We start from the raw sequence: 15,786 nt of genomic DNA, 5'->3' as shown, positions 1-15,786 counted from the left end.
TTATGGTTGACATACAAGACTTGGAAACAACTGAAATGCCCATCAGTAGATGGGATTAAGAAACTGTGGTACATTTATACAATGGAGTATTACTCCGTTATAAAGAAGAATGAAATTGTACCATTTGCAATGATATAGATGGACCTACAGACTATTATGTTAAGTGAAATAAGTCAGTTGGAGAAAGACAAATACCATATGATCCCACTTATATGTGGAATCTAAAAAACTGAATGAATGAGCAAAGAAAACAGAAATAGTCTCAGAGATATAGAGGAACAACTGATGGTTGTTAGTTGGGAGGGGGGTGGGGATGAGGGACCTCTTTAAGGAACTCATAAATGGAGGGGAAAAGTGTTTAAATATGATGCACTTTGCTGGTTTCAGGGATCCATTTCCTGGTAGGGACAGTTAACCTTTTTGCACATTTGAGACATTTGAAATAATTTTGAACTCTCTTTTCATATAAAAGCTTTGATGAAGTAGGACATATGGACATTAGGATGGATAATATTGGAAGTATTGAAACTTCTCAAAATGTTTGGTGTTTTTCACTACTTGCTAACTTGAGAAATGATCTAAAATGGCAACTCAAGTCTGTAGGGTGGTGATCTTAAGTGGTCCTCTTCTTTCCTGATCAGTACTAGTTATTTTGGATATTCCACATCACTTAATTTTTTACCAATGAATTTTGGTTACTTATATAACAAGTCAAAATCATTCAAGCCCAGACCAATCATTTTTTCTAGTATTGGATTTTATAAGACTAATATGGACTCTTGACTCCATTCTTGACATCATTTCATTCTTCTTGATGGAGCCTTATAATACTGCATTGCAGCTATCACATGAATGACTTCACAGCAGAAAGAAAATCATTTATCCTAGGTCATAAAATTCTAGATTAATCCTGACTCTGGGGACTTTTAAATAAAATCATAAAATGTGAATTAAAATTTACCAGTATCCCAAGTTTTTTTTATCTTAAATAAGAAGTGCTGGGTCATTACTTTCTGACTCCAAGTAATTTCATACATAGAACTATTTGGAAGAAACTAAATTTTCTTGACATCTTTGCTTTTTGGATATGTTATGATGATTACTATGTTTTCCACCCCTCCTCCCAGTTAATATGCTATGATCGATGTTGAGCTTGTTCTTTTTATTTAACTTGAGTTCATATGATTTCCTAACTTCCAGAAAAAATATCTCCTCATTGGTTGCTCAGTAGCTAACTTAATAATTTGGAGTATGGTGTCAGCTAAGTTGTGCCCAAGCATTCAAAAATGGTTGGGCAATTTATAAACTTGTATAAATATATTTGTGTCTATGGTTGGGCATTTCAGTTGTGTCCATATTAATAACAATAGAGAAAAAGCTTTTATCATGCTTAGACTTTTAAAAACATGGTAATCATTATTACTGCTTAAAATGAAACAAAGCACACATGCCTTCATAACTTTTATTATTTATGCTTTTTAAAATTAGTTTCAGGTGTACCGAAACTAGTGATGAGACTTTTATCTACCTCACAAAGTAATAACTCCAATACGTTTATTACCCATCTGACACTGTACATAGTTATTAGGATATTATTGACTATATTCCCTATGCTGTACTATATGTCCCTGTGACTATTTTTTTTTAATTATAGTTGACATTGAATGTTATTTTATATTAGTTTTGGTTGTACAGCATAGTTGTTAGACATTTATATAATTCATGAAGTGATCTTCCTGATATGTCTAGTACCCATCTGACACTATACATAGTTTTATAATATTATTAACTATATTTTGCATACTGTATTTACATCCCTGTGACTCTTTTGTAACTACCAATTTATACTTCTTAATCCCTTCACCTTTCTCACCCAACTCCCCTCCCATCAGAGTAACCATCAGTTTGTTCTCTGTATCTAAGGGTCTGTTTCTGTTTTGTTTGTTCATTTAGTTTGTTCTTTAGATTTCACATGTAAGTGAGATTCATATGGGATTTGTCTTTCTCAGTTTGACTTACTTCATTTACCGTAATACCCTCTAGGTCCATTCATGTTGTTACAAATGGTAAGATTTCATTCCTTTTAATGGCAGAGTAATAGTCCATTGTATATATGTACCACAATTTCTCTCTCTCTTTTTTTTAAAAGATTTTATTGGGGAATTGGGGGAGGTAACAGCATTGGGGAATCGGGGAAGGGGAACAGACAAGTTGCTGTCCTTTTGTTCTTCAGTCTAGTTGTGGAGGACGTCGCTTCACTGGCCCATGTTGGTATTATCATTGCGCTCTTCCCGGGTGAGGCGGTCGCTCACTGGCTAGTGGATGGCCGCTCACGGGGGCTCACGGCAGCTCACAGCAGCTCACAAAAGCACACGCCAGCTGCCGGCCAGCCCACTGCAGCCTACACTGTCACCAGCGACTCATGGCAGCCCAACTCCAGGTGGAGCTATTGTTCATCATCTTAGCTGTAGAGGGCGCAACTCACTGGCCTGCATGTGGGATCCGAACTGGGGCCCTGCTGCTCAGAGCTGGCATCCCAAGCCAACTCTTAACCAACACGCCACTCGGCCGGCCCCACAATTTCTTTATCCAGTTGTCTATTGTTGGGCATTTCAGTTGTTTCTGTATTAATAATAATGTGAGATTGTATTTATTTCTCTAAATATCCTGACATTTTTGTTTATTTTTTTAAAAAACATCCCCAAAACCTTAAAGTGCAGAAAACTGTTATACATTTTAATTATTCAGTAGGCCTATATATTATGAATGCATTGAATAGTGATCCAGCCCTCAGCTTTGTTTGAATAGAATGTGTCACATAAGCAGGCATTATTTTTAATTTTCCTGAGAATTTTATTTCTGTATCCCTCTAATTTTTTAAAATTCCTGGAACAAGTTAATGTGACACATGCCAATTTGGCGAACATATAGGAACAACTGGAGAGGAGGGAAGTGGCTGGTATCGAACCAGGTCAATAAGCTGGAAATTGGAACAGTGACAGATTTGACTTTTCTAGTGACTTCGCTAATTATACTGAAATAGCATGATATATACAGGATAACAAATAGAGTTGGAATAAAGCCACTGAAAGACTAAGGCTATAGTTAGGAGTGATTCTGCATCCTCTTAAGGCAGACATAAACTTGTTCAGGAATATTCAATAAGAATTTGTTGATTGACAAATATCTGTTGAAGGCTTGAATAGTTGCTCCCATTTCAGGGCTGGAGGAGATGTTGAAAATATGAGAGTGGTAAAAGATGCAGTGAGGGTCCTTGAAGAGCGTATCTTCTCGAAAGAAATGACAGTAAATTCAGTTGAGTTGTTCCAGAACATTGGTTAGTGGAGCTATTTGCCAGGCATTGTGCAGTATGCCTCAGGTAAAACAAAAATAAAAACATGGTTTTTTATCCCTAAGGAACTTATAGTTTTAGTGAAGGTTATGGAGGTTATGGACTCATAAGCAGATAATTTCAATAAAAGTGAAATGTATGTGCAATGTGCTGTGGTGACAGAAGCAAGGCACTGTCACTTCTTAATGCTGGTAAAAGCTTCCTGAGGAGATAATATCTAATCTAAATCTTGAGTGAAGAATTATTCATTTAGTTCCCACTAAAATTCCAGACATTTGCCTGGTAATGAGGATTCAAAGAAACATAAGATGGTATCTTTCTTTGAGCAGATCATGGTCTAATTTAGTAGATAAAGAAGTTATGAAACACCACACACACACACACACACACACACACACACACACACACACACACACACACAGAGTAGAAAAGGGTATAACTATAACAGAAGTACAAAAAATATTTAGGAGACCAAATGAGGGACTATATCCTTTTGGAGGGCACCAAGAAAAGTCGCCTACCAGAGATGTTGTTCAGAGATGAGCACTATGAATAGAATTATATATAGGTGTAGAAGAGGGAACAACTAATTCTTCCTGGAAGAGAGTAGGAATTGGTGAAGACTTCATGGAGGAGGTGGCATTGGTGTGAGCATGGATAGTTATGTGGAATTTTCTAGGTGGGGATAGTAAGGGAACAGAAGGGAATTCCTAGAAGATGAGATGGCATGAATCAAGGTATTGGGTTATGAAAGTGTGTGATGTGTTTAGGGAATAAAGCCTAGTTTGGTTCGGCTGAAATCTATGGGACATGGAAGGAATTGGGGGAATCCAGGTCATGAAAGTGGGCGTAAGCCCGAATATAAAAGCCAGGCTACAGTATTTTGCTTGTTTCTGAAAGGCAGTAAGGAGCCATCATTACTGGAGGTTTTGAAAACTAATTTGGGCAGTAGAGTGGGGAAAGGATTGGACAAGAGAAAGGTTAAAACAATGGTTCCCAGCAGTGATGGACAATGTATCAGAATAACCTGGGAAGCTTTTGCAAACATACATAAGCCTGGTTTCCCCCTATATCCTTTGTCTTTCCCCTCAACTAAATTTCTGGTGTGAAACGGGGTGATGGGAAGGTAAATAAGGATATTTTGAAAAAGCTTGCTAGGTAATACTGATACATCCTGCCCTCTGCTATATTACATTAATCTAGTCAAGAGATGTTCAAGTAATGCTGAGACAATGAAGATGAGAAAGGATGATTTAAGGGATGAATTAATAACATGACTTGCAGGAGGGTGTGGTGGAGAGGAAATATGGTAAATACTTAGGTATCTAGTGCTAATGACTGAGAAACTTTTAACTGAAATGAGCCCAAGAAGAGGAGCAGGGTCTTTTGACAAGATTATGAATTCTATTTGATACATACAGAATTTGAGGTCCTTGTAGGCAGTTGGTAACATAAGAAGCTGGACTACAGGAGAACTTAAAAGTCAATTATGAAGCAGTAGAAAATACCATATAAATATTTTTAAAAATGCAACAGAAAAACAGAAGTAAGGGAGATTGGTGTTGGCTGCAGCAGACAGGTAAGTCTTCGTGGAGAAGTGGAACTTGAGTTTCATCTCAGAGCATTAATAGAAAATTCAACATCAAAAGATGAGGAGGTTAAAAATAAAGATTATTTGCAAAGAAATATGGGGTGAGAAAGAAAAATGCTATTTCAAGAGGACAGGACAGTAACATAAATGACTTAATAAAAAAACCCCAAAAAGCTAATAAACCCTCATTCTTCACTTCTAGAAGAAGCCATTTTTATTCACAATTTATAGATTAAAAAAACAGGTTCAGAGGTTAAACAAATGACCTAAGTGGCTCCAAATGGAGGAGTGTGTCTTTACTCTAGATCATCTCAATCTAGACTCTTGTTCTGATCCATTAGGTTGGGTGTCCTTAAAGGCAGAGTTCATTTCTTAAATATTATTAAATATGTCCTGGCTAGTGTGCATCCTGAAAATAGAGTAGATTCTCAATAAGTATTTGTTGAATTAAACTGAAACTAATCAGGGTTTTTTTTTTTGGTATCATTTTAAGTATTTGCCATGTACACATAAGACTTAACACAGAATGTAACAGTTTAGGACTAGAAAGTACCTTAAAGATTTCCTAATCCAACCAACTCAATTTGTAGAGGAGGAAGTGAAGGCTCAGAGAAGGTGAGTTATTTAAAGTGAGTTACTCATATACAGTTATCAGCAAATCTAGACCAGCGGATCTCTACTTCTTGACCAGGGCTTTTGTCACATACCATTCAATCCAAGAGAGACATATATGCAAAGTGTGAGACAGTCCTCTTTCTTCCAAGTTCTCCAAAGTTAGATGGAAATGAAAAACATGAATAGGACAGAGAAGTGATTTGATAGTTAAGAACTATGACTATTTAGAAAAAATAATCCAGTCCAATCATTAGATATAATGACATGAATAAGAAAAGGCTGACACAGGAATCAAATTCAGGAATTAATGAGCTATTCATCTGAGAAAAGAACAGCAACAACAAATAAAAGGTTAAGGGAGATAGTAAATTTTTCAATGTATTAAAATGGGGTTACCCTTGTCTTGCTATCTTTCAAATGGAAAATGTAGCCTCACCCACCCAGGACAGAGGAGAAGAAATACCATCCTAGGCTGGAGAACCGATGAGGGAGTGGTACAAGGCATGGCGGGAAGGGTCCAGGGCTGGTGGGACTCAGTACCTCTGAAGTTATTCACAGGCTATGTGATTTGTGGGGACTCATATTACTCTGCTGTCCCAGGTTCTTCATCTGTAAATGAAAGGGTTAGATTAGATTGATCTAGTTTTTGTTTGTCACTTGCCCTATCAGCTAAATCCCTGCCCAAAGCTAATGAGCCCCTCCTTACCAGCAAACAGGTGAAGAAATAACTGGAGGCCCCTCTCTACTACCATGAATGTTGGTTCCTAAAGGTGAGCAGAGCTTCCAGGGAGGTGTGAATATTGCGTCTGCAGCCTCCTTGCTCAATCAACACTACGTGGCTCCACTACTTCTGGTCACTTCAGCTTGAGCTATTGCTATTCAGCAAAACACAACATCAAGGAATTGGCTATGGGGAGCCTTATCTTCTCACCTGGTTCCTGTCAGCCTGTCTTGGCTTAGCTCTACTCTGGCCTTCTATGCTTTATCTCAACTGTGTGTTCCTGATGATGACCATGAACTCTTTATTTGCTTATCCCATCCAGCCCCTTAGGTTGTATCTCTTTCATTTTTTTTCTTTTTTTACATTTATAGCAAGCACTTTTATTGTATTTTTCTCTTTTAAAAATATGACTCATATCTGAACTACAAAACCAGTCTGTTTAAAAAAACAAGTTTTCTCTTCAGATTAAACCCACCGTAGGGTTTAAACTGATATTTTGTATGTGTGTTTTAAATCCTATTTTCTCCACACTAGTGTATTTTCATCAACAAATTATGTTTCTAGAATTGTACACCTGAACTCTATGTAACTTTACTAACAATTGTTACCCAAATAAACTTTAATAAAAATAAAAATAATGTTTCTATTGTAAGAACATTAAAAAATAGCAGGTACTATATCTCTTTCATCCTTTATGCAGTGTTTTTTTCTTTTAAACATTTTATTTTTCTAGTTAACATACTGTGAAACTCTCTTGTCAGAGTGTGCAGTTTTATGAATTTTAATACATGTATGGATTTATGTAATTATCACCAAAAGCAGAGTAGAGAACAGTTTCATCAACTCCAAAAATTTTTTTCATGCCATTCCTTTGTAGTCATACCCTGTCTTCACCCCCAGTACTTGGCAATGCTGAGATGCTGAAAATGTTACATAAATGGAATCATGTGAATGGAATTTTTTTGAGAATGGCTTCTTTCACTCAACATAATGCCTTTGAGGTTCATCCATGTTGTCATATGAATCAATAGTTCTTTTTTTATTGCTGAGTGGTTTTCCATGATATGGATATATCACATTTGGTTTATCTATTAGGTAGAAAGACATTTGGATTGTCTCCAGTTCAGGGTGATTATGAATAGAGCTGCAATGAATATCCATGTGTGAATATAAGTTTTCTCTTCTCTAGGGTAAATACTGAGGAGTGGGAGTGCTGGGTTGACCTCCTTAATTTTAATATCTCCCCAGTTTTGAACCTATGTTTGCCCCACCCAGTGGACTTCTGATACTAGACTGACATGGCTGCCTGACTTCTTCCTCAGTCTCCCTGTCTTCTTCCTGTCTACCAGTGCAGTTCTGGCTCCATCTCTTCCACCTCATGGGGCTACTCCTTCTGGCTGTGGCTCCCGGCATATAATAAAACTAAGGCCCATTTTGATTCGTCTGAATCTTTTTTAGCTCTAAATTTGCTGTGAATTGGATTATTGCATAGTACCCTCTGCTGGCTGAGTCACAAAGCTCGCTGTATGCCTGTGCTAAGAGAGAAATAATGGGTGTGATAGAAAAAAGAAAAATAATTGGGGGAGGAAGGTAGTCGTGACGAACTATCATTGTAGTGACAGCTTGACAGGGACACTTCATGTGGTTGATGCTACACATATAGATAAATGCTGTGATATTTTTGTGGAACCCTATAATATTGTGCTTGTCTTCTCAATTGTAGGCAAAGATGGACTTGAAAGCTTGGATTCAGCCTGGAGCCTGTTACCCAAATTGCTATTTTATGAAGACTTTTGTATACAAATGACTCAGATCCAGACCTTCAAAAATAATGTTGGAAGGCCATTTGGTTCATGCTGGTTCTAAAAGCTTCAGTCAGCCTGGTAGATGGATCTAGTACAAAATGTAGGGAAGTCTCTTCATTGAAATTTAAATATGTTCCACTGACCATGGTGAGAAGCTGACTTTTAAAAATAGCCAATGCTGGTGCTCCAAGAACAGACTGATGATGCCTCCCTCTCATAGGTGAGTGGAAGTCTGGCAAGAATTTAATTGATGATCATGCATTTGCATGGAGGCTTCAAAGTGCGCGCGCGCGCGCGCACACACACACACACACACACACACACACTTTTGTATCGTCAAGGAACATGTGTTCATTTGTTCAAGTGTCTGAAACAGGTTGAGATTTAGACTGATCCAGCATGTCAGGCAGTGAGGTCTGTCAGCTATGGGATCATCACAATGTGTCATATTTATTTGTGAAAACAGTGCTGCCAACATTGCAGGTTGGATAGTGGTGATAATGTATTTTCCATTTGCACTCACCGTCTGCTTGACTTTCTGATCAAAGCTATGGCTGGCTGCACATTCTGTGGCCATGGGACAGGGAGTGCTCCTCTTTGGGAGACAAATGGGCTTGGATAGGGATGGAATGCTGAGCTCTCAGTCTCAGCTTTGGGTTCCTATCAAGCCCAGAGACTAGGCATCTAGTGAGAGGGACACTGGGCACCAAGGAACATAGATTTGAGACAGCCACCTCATGAAGCAAAATGCATGAAATGGCCTCCTTCATTAACTTTTTGTTTCTCTGAGCTTTAGCTTTCTCGTGTGAAAGTGGCATGAGGGAAGGTGTGCCTGTGCTTCCTTTAGTTTATGCAGACAAAAGCGCAATATTTCCTATATTATGATAATGTAACGCATACTTTAATGTGTTCTCACTCTCTAGAATGTAAAGTGATCAAGTACAGGGACTGCATTTTATTTCAAGGTACCCCTAGCTGAGCGCAGCCTAGCTTAGCCTAAAGAAGACATGAAAGGGAGCCTGTTAAACACACTGGTTGGAGGCGTGGTTTTTTAAGTGCACCCATACGTTGGATGAAGTATATAAATGTTGGGACTATGGGGATATTGTGTACCTTTACCTCAGGTAATTTGTGTTTCTTGTATTCCCTCTCAATAAAGACGCTGGTGTTTCACATCCAACTGTTCTCATCTTCCCAAGACTGTGGTGGTTCTCCAGGAAATTTTCCCTACTTCACAGGAACCAAGATCTAGAGTATTTCTTAGATGAAATAAACTGGTAAGTCCTTACCACCTAGGATAATATTTTATTTCCAAAACGTACCAAATAAGTACAAAGGCCATCTCTGTACCCACTGCCCCTGTCTGAAGACATGAAGCAAAACCCCTTATGACCAGAAGCAAAAGTTCATGATATAGAACGTTTTAGTCTGCTCTAACATGTCTATTCTATGAAGATGGCACTTAAAGCGATTTCTAACGATTAATGGAGAAATTTAACATTATTTGTTTTATAAACTTCTTGTGAGGCTTATGGTCTGCAAGACAGATTCAATAGGGCTCTGTAGTTTGTCAGCTTTCTTCAATAATGCTTTCCATCTTCTCTCAGTTTACCACAATTTCACACAGAATCTTAACATTTCTTTGTGAGTGATTTTTGTCAGGGCCTTGCCTAACCTGGTTCCTTGCAATGTTTCCTGGGGCAGCAGAGACCTAAGTTGGCTCCTGGTGACTTTATTGATGATGTTGATTGCCTGCTTGTATTTTTTTTTTTAAATTTTGGTAAAATACACATAACATAAAAATAACTATATTAACCATTCTAAGTACACAGTTCAGTGCCATTAATTACATAAATACTGTTTTGCTACCATCACCTTCATCAATCCACAGAGCTCTTTTCTTGCAAAACGGAAGCTCTGTATCCATTAAACAACAACTCCTCTTTCCTCTCTTCCTCAGCCCCTGGCAACTGCCATTCTACTTTTTGTCTTTATGAATTTGACTGCTCTAGATACCTCATATAAGTGGAATCACACAGTGTTTGTTGTTTTGTGACTGGCTAATTTCGGTTAGCATAATATCCTCAAGTTTCATCCATATTGTAGCATATACCAGAATTCCCATTGTATGTATGGACCACATTTTATTTATCCATTCATCTGTTGATGGACACTTGGGTTACTTCCACCTTTTGGCTATTGTGAATACTTCTGCTATGGCTATGAGTGTACAAATATCTGCTTAAGACCCTGCCCTTATTTTTTTTGGATATGTACCCAGAAGTGAGATTGAAGTGTGGTTGTTTTGTTTTGAAGTGTTTAAGGTACCACCACACTACTTTCCACACTGGCTGTACTGTTTTACATTCCACTAACAGTGCATAAGGGTTCTAATTTCTCCACATCTCCAACACATAGTTTTTATTTTTTTTATAGTAATCATCCTAATGGGTGTGAAGTAGTACTTAATTGTAAGTTTGATTTCATTTTACTGATGATTAATGATGTTGAGTGTTTCATGTGATGATTGGCCATTTGTGTGTCTTCTTTGAAGAAATGTCTTTTCAAGTTCTTTGCTCATTTTTAAATTGAATTTGTTTTGTTGTTGTTGAGTTGTAAGAATTCTTTATATGTTCTGGATCCTTTATCAGATATATGATTTGCAAATATTTTCTTCTATTCAGTGGGTTGCTTTTTTACCCTGCTAATTATGTCCTTTAACACACAGAAGTTTTTATTTTTATTTATTTATTTACTTAATTATTTATTTTAGCTGAGCCATCCTGCCATCTGTTGGCAGCTCAGCGGCAGCTCAGCTCAGAGCCTGGAATTGAACTGGCGACCCTGTTGCTCAGAGCTCGCACTCATGAGCAAGCTCTTAACCAACTAAGCCACTTGGCCAGCCAGAAATTTTTAATTTTGATGTAGTCCAATTTATCTTTTTTTTTTTTTGGCTTTGGATATCCAAGAAATCATGGCCAAATACAATGTCATGAAAGTTTTCTCCTGTGGTTTCTTCTAAGAGTTTTATAGTTTTAGGTCTTACATTTAAGTCTTAGATCTAGTTTATGTAATACCTGTTTTTACCCCTCCCTAGACAGTGAACTTCTTGAGCACAGAGGCTATGACTGTTCATCTTTTTATTCTTAGCACTTAGCATATACCTGGCACATAGTAGATGCCTAGTAGATTATAGTTGAATAAAACTTACGAGAAATAATGAAATACACCAAAGAATTTATTTATAGTGCTTTTCCATTCCCATAATAATTATAGTGGACTGCCTTGGGGATCTATAAAGAAATCTCTGAGTTTAAAAAGTAATAGTGCTTTCAAGGGCTTCTTGGCATTTTATGTATTTATTTACTTTAAGGATGTTGAATGGAATATTCGTGATAATAATTGTGTTCTTATCACACTTGACCTTGAGTGACTTCATCATAGGATTTGTGCACAGCTAGTGACATATTCATAAAAATGGTTATGCAAGAAGATTGTTTCTGCCATCCACACAGGTTCCCTAAATCCTGGATCACCCAGTGAACACTGGATCAGGAGCCGGCCAAGTTAGGTCCATGACTTTGGGCAAGTTATTTCATGCCTACCTCAGAGTCTTCATCTATAAAATGAGAGCACTAGTTCTAAAATTATAAAAATTTAGGTAATAGTAATAAGGCAATTCAAATATGAGTAGAAATTCAACCACTTCTGGGAAGAAACAAACAAGATTTAGCACAATCTGGCCTTTTACAGAGAACCTTCCTACCTGATTGGAGAGTCAGGTAGAGAGAAGGCAGTGCCCAGTATTTGAAGTTATGTTCCTGCTCGTGCCACATGTGCTGGCAGAAAGCGGGTGAATTGAAAACAAAATTCTTGTTGTTGTTGTTATTACTGAATCAAGGGCATCTTCTCCGTATTTCAGCCATTCCAGAGACAATTGTCTTATACTTGGGTATGTGTTTGGCACAACCAATTTAAAAGATAAGAGAGCTTTTAGTTACACTATTAGTTAAAACTACGAGTACCACCCCACCCTCCAAACCCCTAAAATCCCACATGTTTCCTGGGTGAGTTTTAACCAATTTGAGGGGCAGTTACAGCTATAGTCTCCCTGATGGACACCTTTGTAAAAGGTGGCCCCTGGTATACTAGTATCTGATTCTGAGGTCTCCGTTCTGCCATGGCCACTATTGGCACTTTCTGAAACTCAGGATTGGGTCATCTCTATGGTACCAATCAAACAAAAATGTCTAACCATTGCATCAGGGAAACCTGGGTTATGACCTGTACTCTTTCTATCTGAGTGAGGTTTGGGAAAGTGACTTCCCCTCACTGGAAATGGGTTTCTATAAGTGTGAAATAGTGAAGATTTTATCTACTGTTTTATATAGAGAATTGGGTTGTTGAAAGAGGGAAAAGTAGAAGGAACTAACTTTGACTGTGCTAGGTATTGTGCTAGCGTTTATATAATCGATCACATTTAATGCTCAAATAGCTCTATGAAGGAATCATTATCAGGCTCATTTTAGGATGTGAAAATTGATGCTCAGAGAGGTTAAATAACTTGTTCAGAGTCATATAGCTTGTACATACCAAACTCAGGAGTCCGAGGCAAATGTGCTGGACTTAAAGCCAGTGCTTTTTTTCCTCCGCATCATTAGACCTTAACAAAGCAGAGGTGGTCTGCACTGATGGGGACTTCCTTTCTCTTTCTTTTACCACCAAAGTTGCTACTTTACTTCCTTCAGGCTCCTGAGAAAGGGAGCTCTCAATCTTCGAATCTCCTGGATTTACCTTTATTGAAGAGCAGATACTACCTATTTTCCTCTGAATTCACATTTTTTAGAGAAAGAAGGAGTTTTTGGTCAAATTTGAGGGACAAAAAATTGTCCCAAAGTTAAAGATCCAAGCATAAGTGAGGCTTAATCTATCCATTATTCTGCTTTGTGGTTTTTTTTCTCCCTTTTCGTTTTTCTAAACATGTTCTTCAAAAACTTGTCACTGGGAGCACTGGTGAACATGATGGTGTCCAGATTCCCACTCTGGGGCCCTGGATTCACAAAACCAAGTTGATGTCCCTTTTGCATTTGGCTTATTTGATGCCAGAGGAGCACTGAGGTCTCCTGAGGGCCAGGAGAGATGTGCCTCCTGCAGAGGTTTGGATACGCCCCAGCTAATCTCTATGACTTCTAAAGGGCACTCCTGCTTGTCTGCCATCCAGCAGCCTCTTCACTCATTTCCAGTGGGGTGACTGGGGTCAGAGGGCCTCCAAAAAGCCTCTTATTCCCCCACCATTCCTCAGGCTCCCTTCAGCAGCTCCTGAGTACACACATAAGACTTCCTTGGAGGGGAGATGGAGAGATGTCTCTCCCAGGCTGTGGGCCAGTGCCTTTTTCCTTCCCTTTGAGGTGGCTTGCTTGTTCCTTCCTTCTAAACGCATTTAATTCAAGCTTTGTAATGCACTGGCTCAAACTTTATCCCCCTGGGGCTAAGTTGATCTGAATTAGTTTATTGGTTGCTGAGCTACAAACACCTAGTAAGTGCTCAATGAATAAAGATTACGTCTGGTTATGATCTGCTTGGGAATCTAGGAAAGATACACTATCAGCTTTCCATTGGTTTCATTATTGGAATGTAGTAGTAACACTGATAATATTTAATTGTCAGACAATTCAAAAGTCATTTCTGTTTAGTTGTGGGAGTTAGAGATTCTCTCCTCCCTCTGTCCCCAAGTCACATTTTCCTTCTTAATTATCCTTAGGAATGGTAAATAGTGAAGTTGATTTGTTTTCTCTGAGCATCCTACTTAAGATGGGTGGTCAGAGCTTGCTGTTTGACATGTGCAACTCCCAAGGGGTGTCTTCCTCCCTCCCTATTGCCCTTTCTTCCCTCCTTCTTTCTTCTCTCTCTCTCTCTCTCTCTTTTATTTTCTGTACATAAAATGGAGATACAGATCTTATTTTTTCATTTCTTCGAATATTGCCCATGATTTTTTTTATTAGTTCCAGGTGTACAAAATAATGCAATAGTTATACTTTTCACCCCTCACAAAGTGACAACACTCCCTCCCCCAATCCACTGCCCCAACCCCCATATCACACATATCTATTAGAATTTCATTGACTCCTCTCCCCACACTACACTCCGCATCCTGTAATTATATATATATTCAATTAGTGTTGACATACAATACTATTCAAAGTCAGCTTCAGGTATATAGTGCAGTGGTCAAGCCTCTACACCGTACATGAAGTGGTCTCCCAAACAAGATATGTGTCAGTCTGACACCCTAAAAAATTATTTACAACATTATTAATTATATTCCTCAAACTGTCTTTCATGTCTCTGTGGCAATATTGTAGGTACCAATTTATGCTGTCTAACCCCTTCCCCTTCTCCCTCATCCCACCCCCTCCCAACTAGCAGCAATCAGTGTTTACTCTGTATCTCTGAGACTATTTCTGTTTACTTTGCTCATTTATTCAGTTCTTTAGATTCCACATATAAGTGAGATCATATGGTATTTGTCTTACTCCGACTGACTTATTTCACTTAACATAATGTTCTCTATGTCCATCCATATCATTGCAAATGGTAAGATTTCATTCTTCTTTATAGCTCAGTAATACTCCATTGTATAAATGTACCACAGTTTCTTAATCCAGATTAAGTTTCTGGATTAATCTTAATTAAGATTAAGTTTCTTAATCTTAATGTCTACTTATGGGCATTTCGGTTTTTTCAAGTCTTGGCTATTGTAAATATTGCTACAATGAACATAGGGGTGCATATATTTTTTTGGATTAGCATCTTGGGTTTCTCTGGATAGATACCTAAGAGTGGAATTGCTGGGTCATAAGGTAATTCCATTTCCAGTTTTTTGAGATACCTCCATACTGATATCCATAATGGCTGCAGCAACCTTCAGTCCCACCAACAGTGCACCAGGGGTCCCTTTTTTCCACAGCCTCGTCAGCACTTGTTGTTTGTCGATTTATTGATGATAACCATTCTGACTGGAGTGAGGTGGTATCTCATTGTGGTTTTTATTTGCATTTCTCTAATGAGTAGTGAGGTTGAATATTTCCATATAAATTTTAGGAGTATATGTTCTATCTCTGAGAAAACTGTCCTTGGTAGTTTGATAGGAATTGCATTGAATCTATATATTGCCTTAGGTAGTATTGACATTTTAACTACATTAATTCTTCCTGTCCATGAGCATGGTATGTATTTCCATTTAGTGGTTTCTTCTTTGATTTCTCTCTTCAGTGTCTTATAGTTTTCTGAGAACAGGTCTTTTACTTCTTTAATTAAATTTATTCCTAGGTATTCTATTGTTTTTGAAACAGTTGTAAATGGGACTGATCTCTTGATTTCTTCTTCTGATAGTTTATTATTGGTATACACAAATGCAACTGATTTCTGAATATTAATTTTGTATCCTATTTACTAACTCCATTTATGAGTTCTAACAGTTTTTTGGTGGAGTCTTTCACATTCTTTCTATATAGTATCATGTCATCTGCATATAATAATATTTTGCTTCCTCCTTTCCAATTTGGATGCCTTTTATTTCTTTTTCTTGTCTGATTGCTGTGGCTTGAACTTCCAGAACTGTGTTGAATAAAAGTGGTGAAAGTGGGCAGCCTTGCCTTGTTCCTGATCTTAAGCCTTTCCCCACTGAGTACAATGTTAGCTG

General features: G+C 37.9%; 1 long non-coding RNA gene across 3 annotated transcripts in view; it reads left to right on the top strand.

Annotated features, from left to right (window-relative positions):
- LOC109395286 (uncharacterized) overlaps window positions 1-15,786 on the top strand; it is a 312,899-nt gene that overhangs the window by 95,392 nt on the left and 201,721 nt on the right. For all 3 annotated transcript variants that reach the window (XR_002126615.1, XR_002126614.1, XR_002126613.1), the window contains exons 3-4: window positions 8,003-8,304; window positions 9,244-9,361. This is a non-coding gene — a long non-coding RNA (uncharacterized LOC109395286). The remainder of the gene's footprint in view (window positions 1-8,002; window positions 8,305-9,243; window positions 9,362-15,786) is intronic.

This window comes from Hipposideros armiger, unplaced genomic scaffold (genome assembly GCF_001890085.2).
Source record: "Hipposideros armiger isolate ML-2016 unplaced genomic scaffold, ASM189008v1 scaffold_463, whole genome shotgun sequence".
Taxonomy (NCBI): domain Eukaryota; kingdom Metazoa; phylum Chordata; class Mammalia; order Chiroptera; family Hipposideridae; genus Hipposideros; species Hipposideros armiger.
The sequence above is the reverse complement of the archived record's forward strand: the minus strand, read 5'-3'. Positions and strand labels throughout refer to the sequence as shown.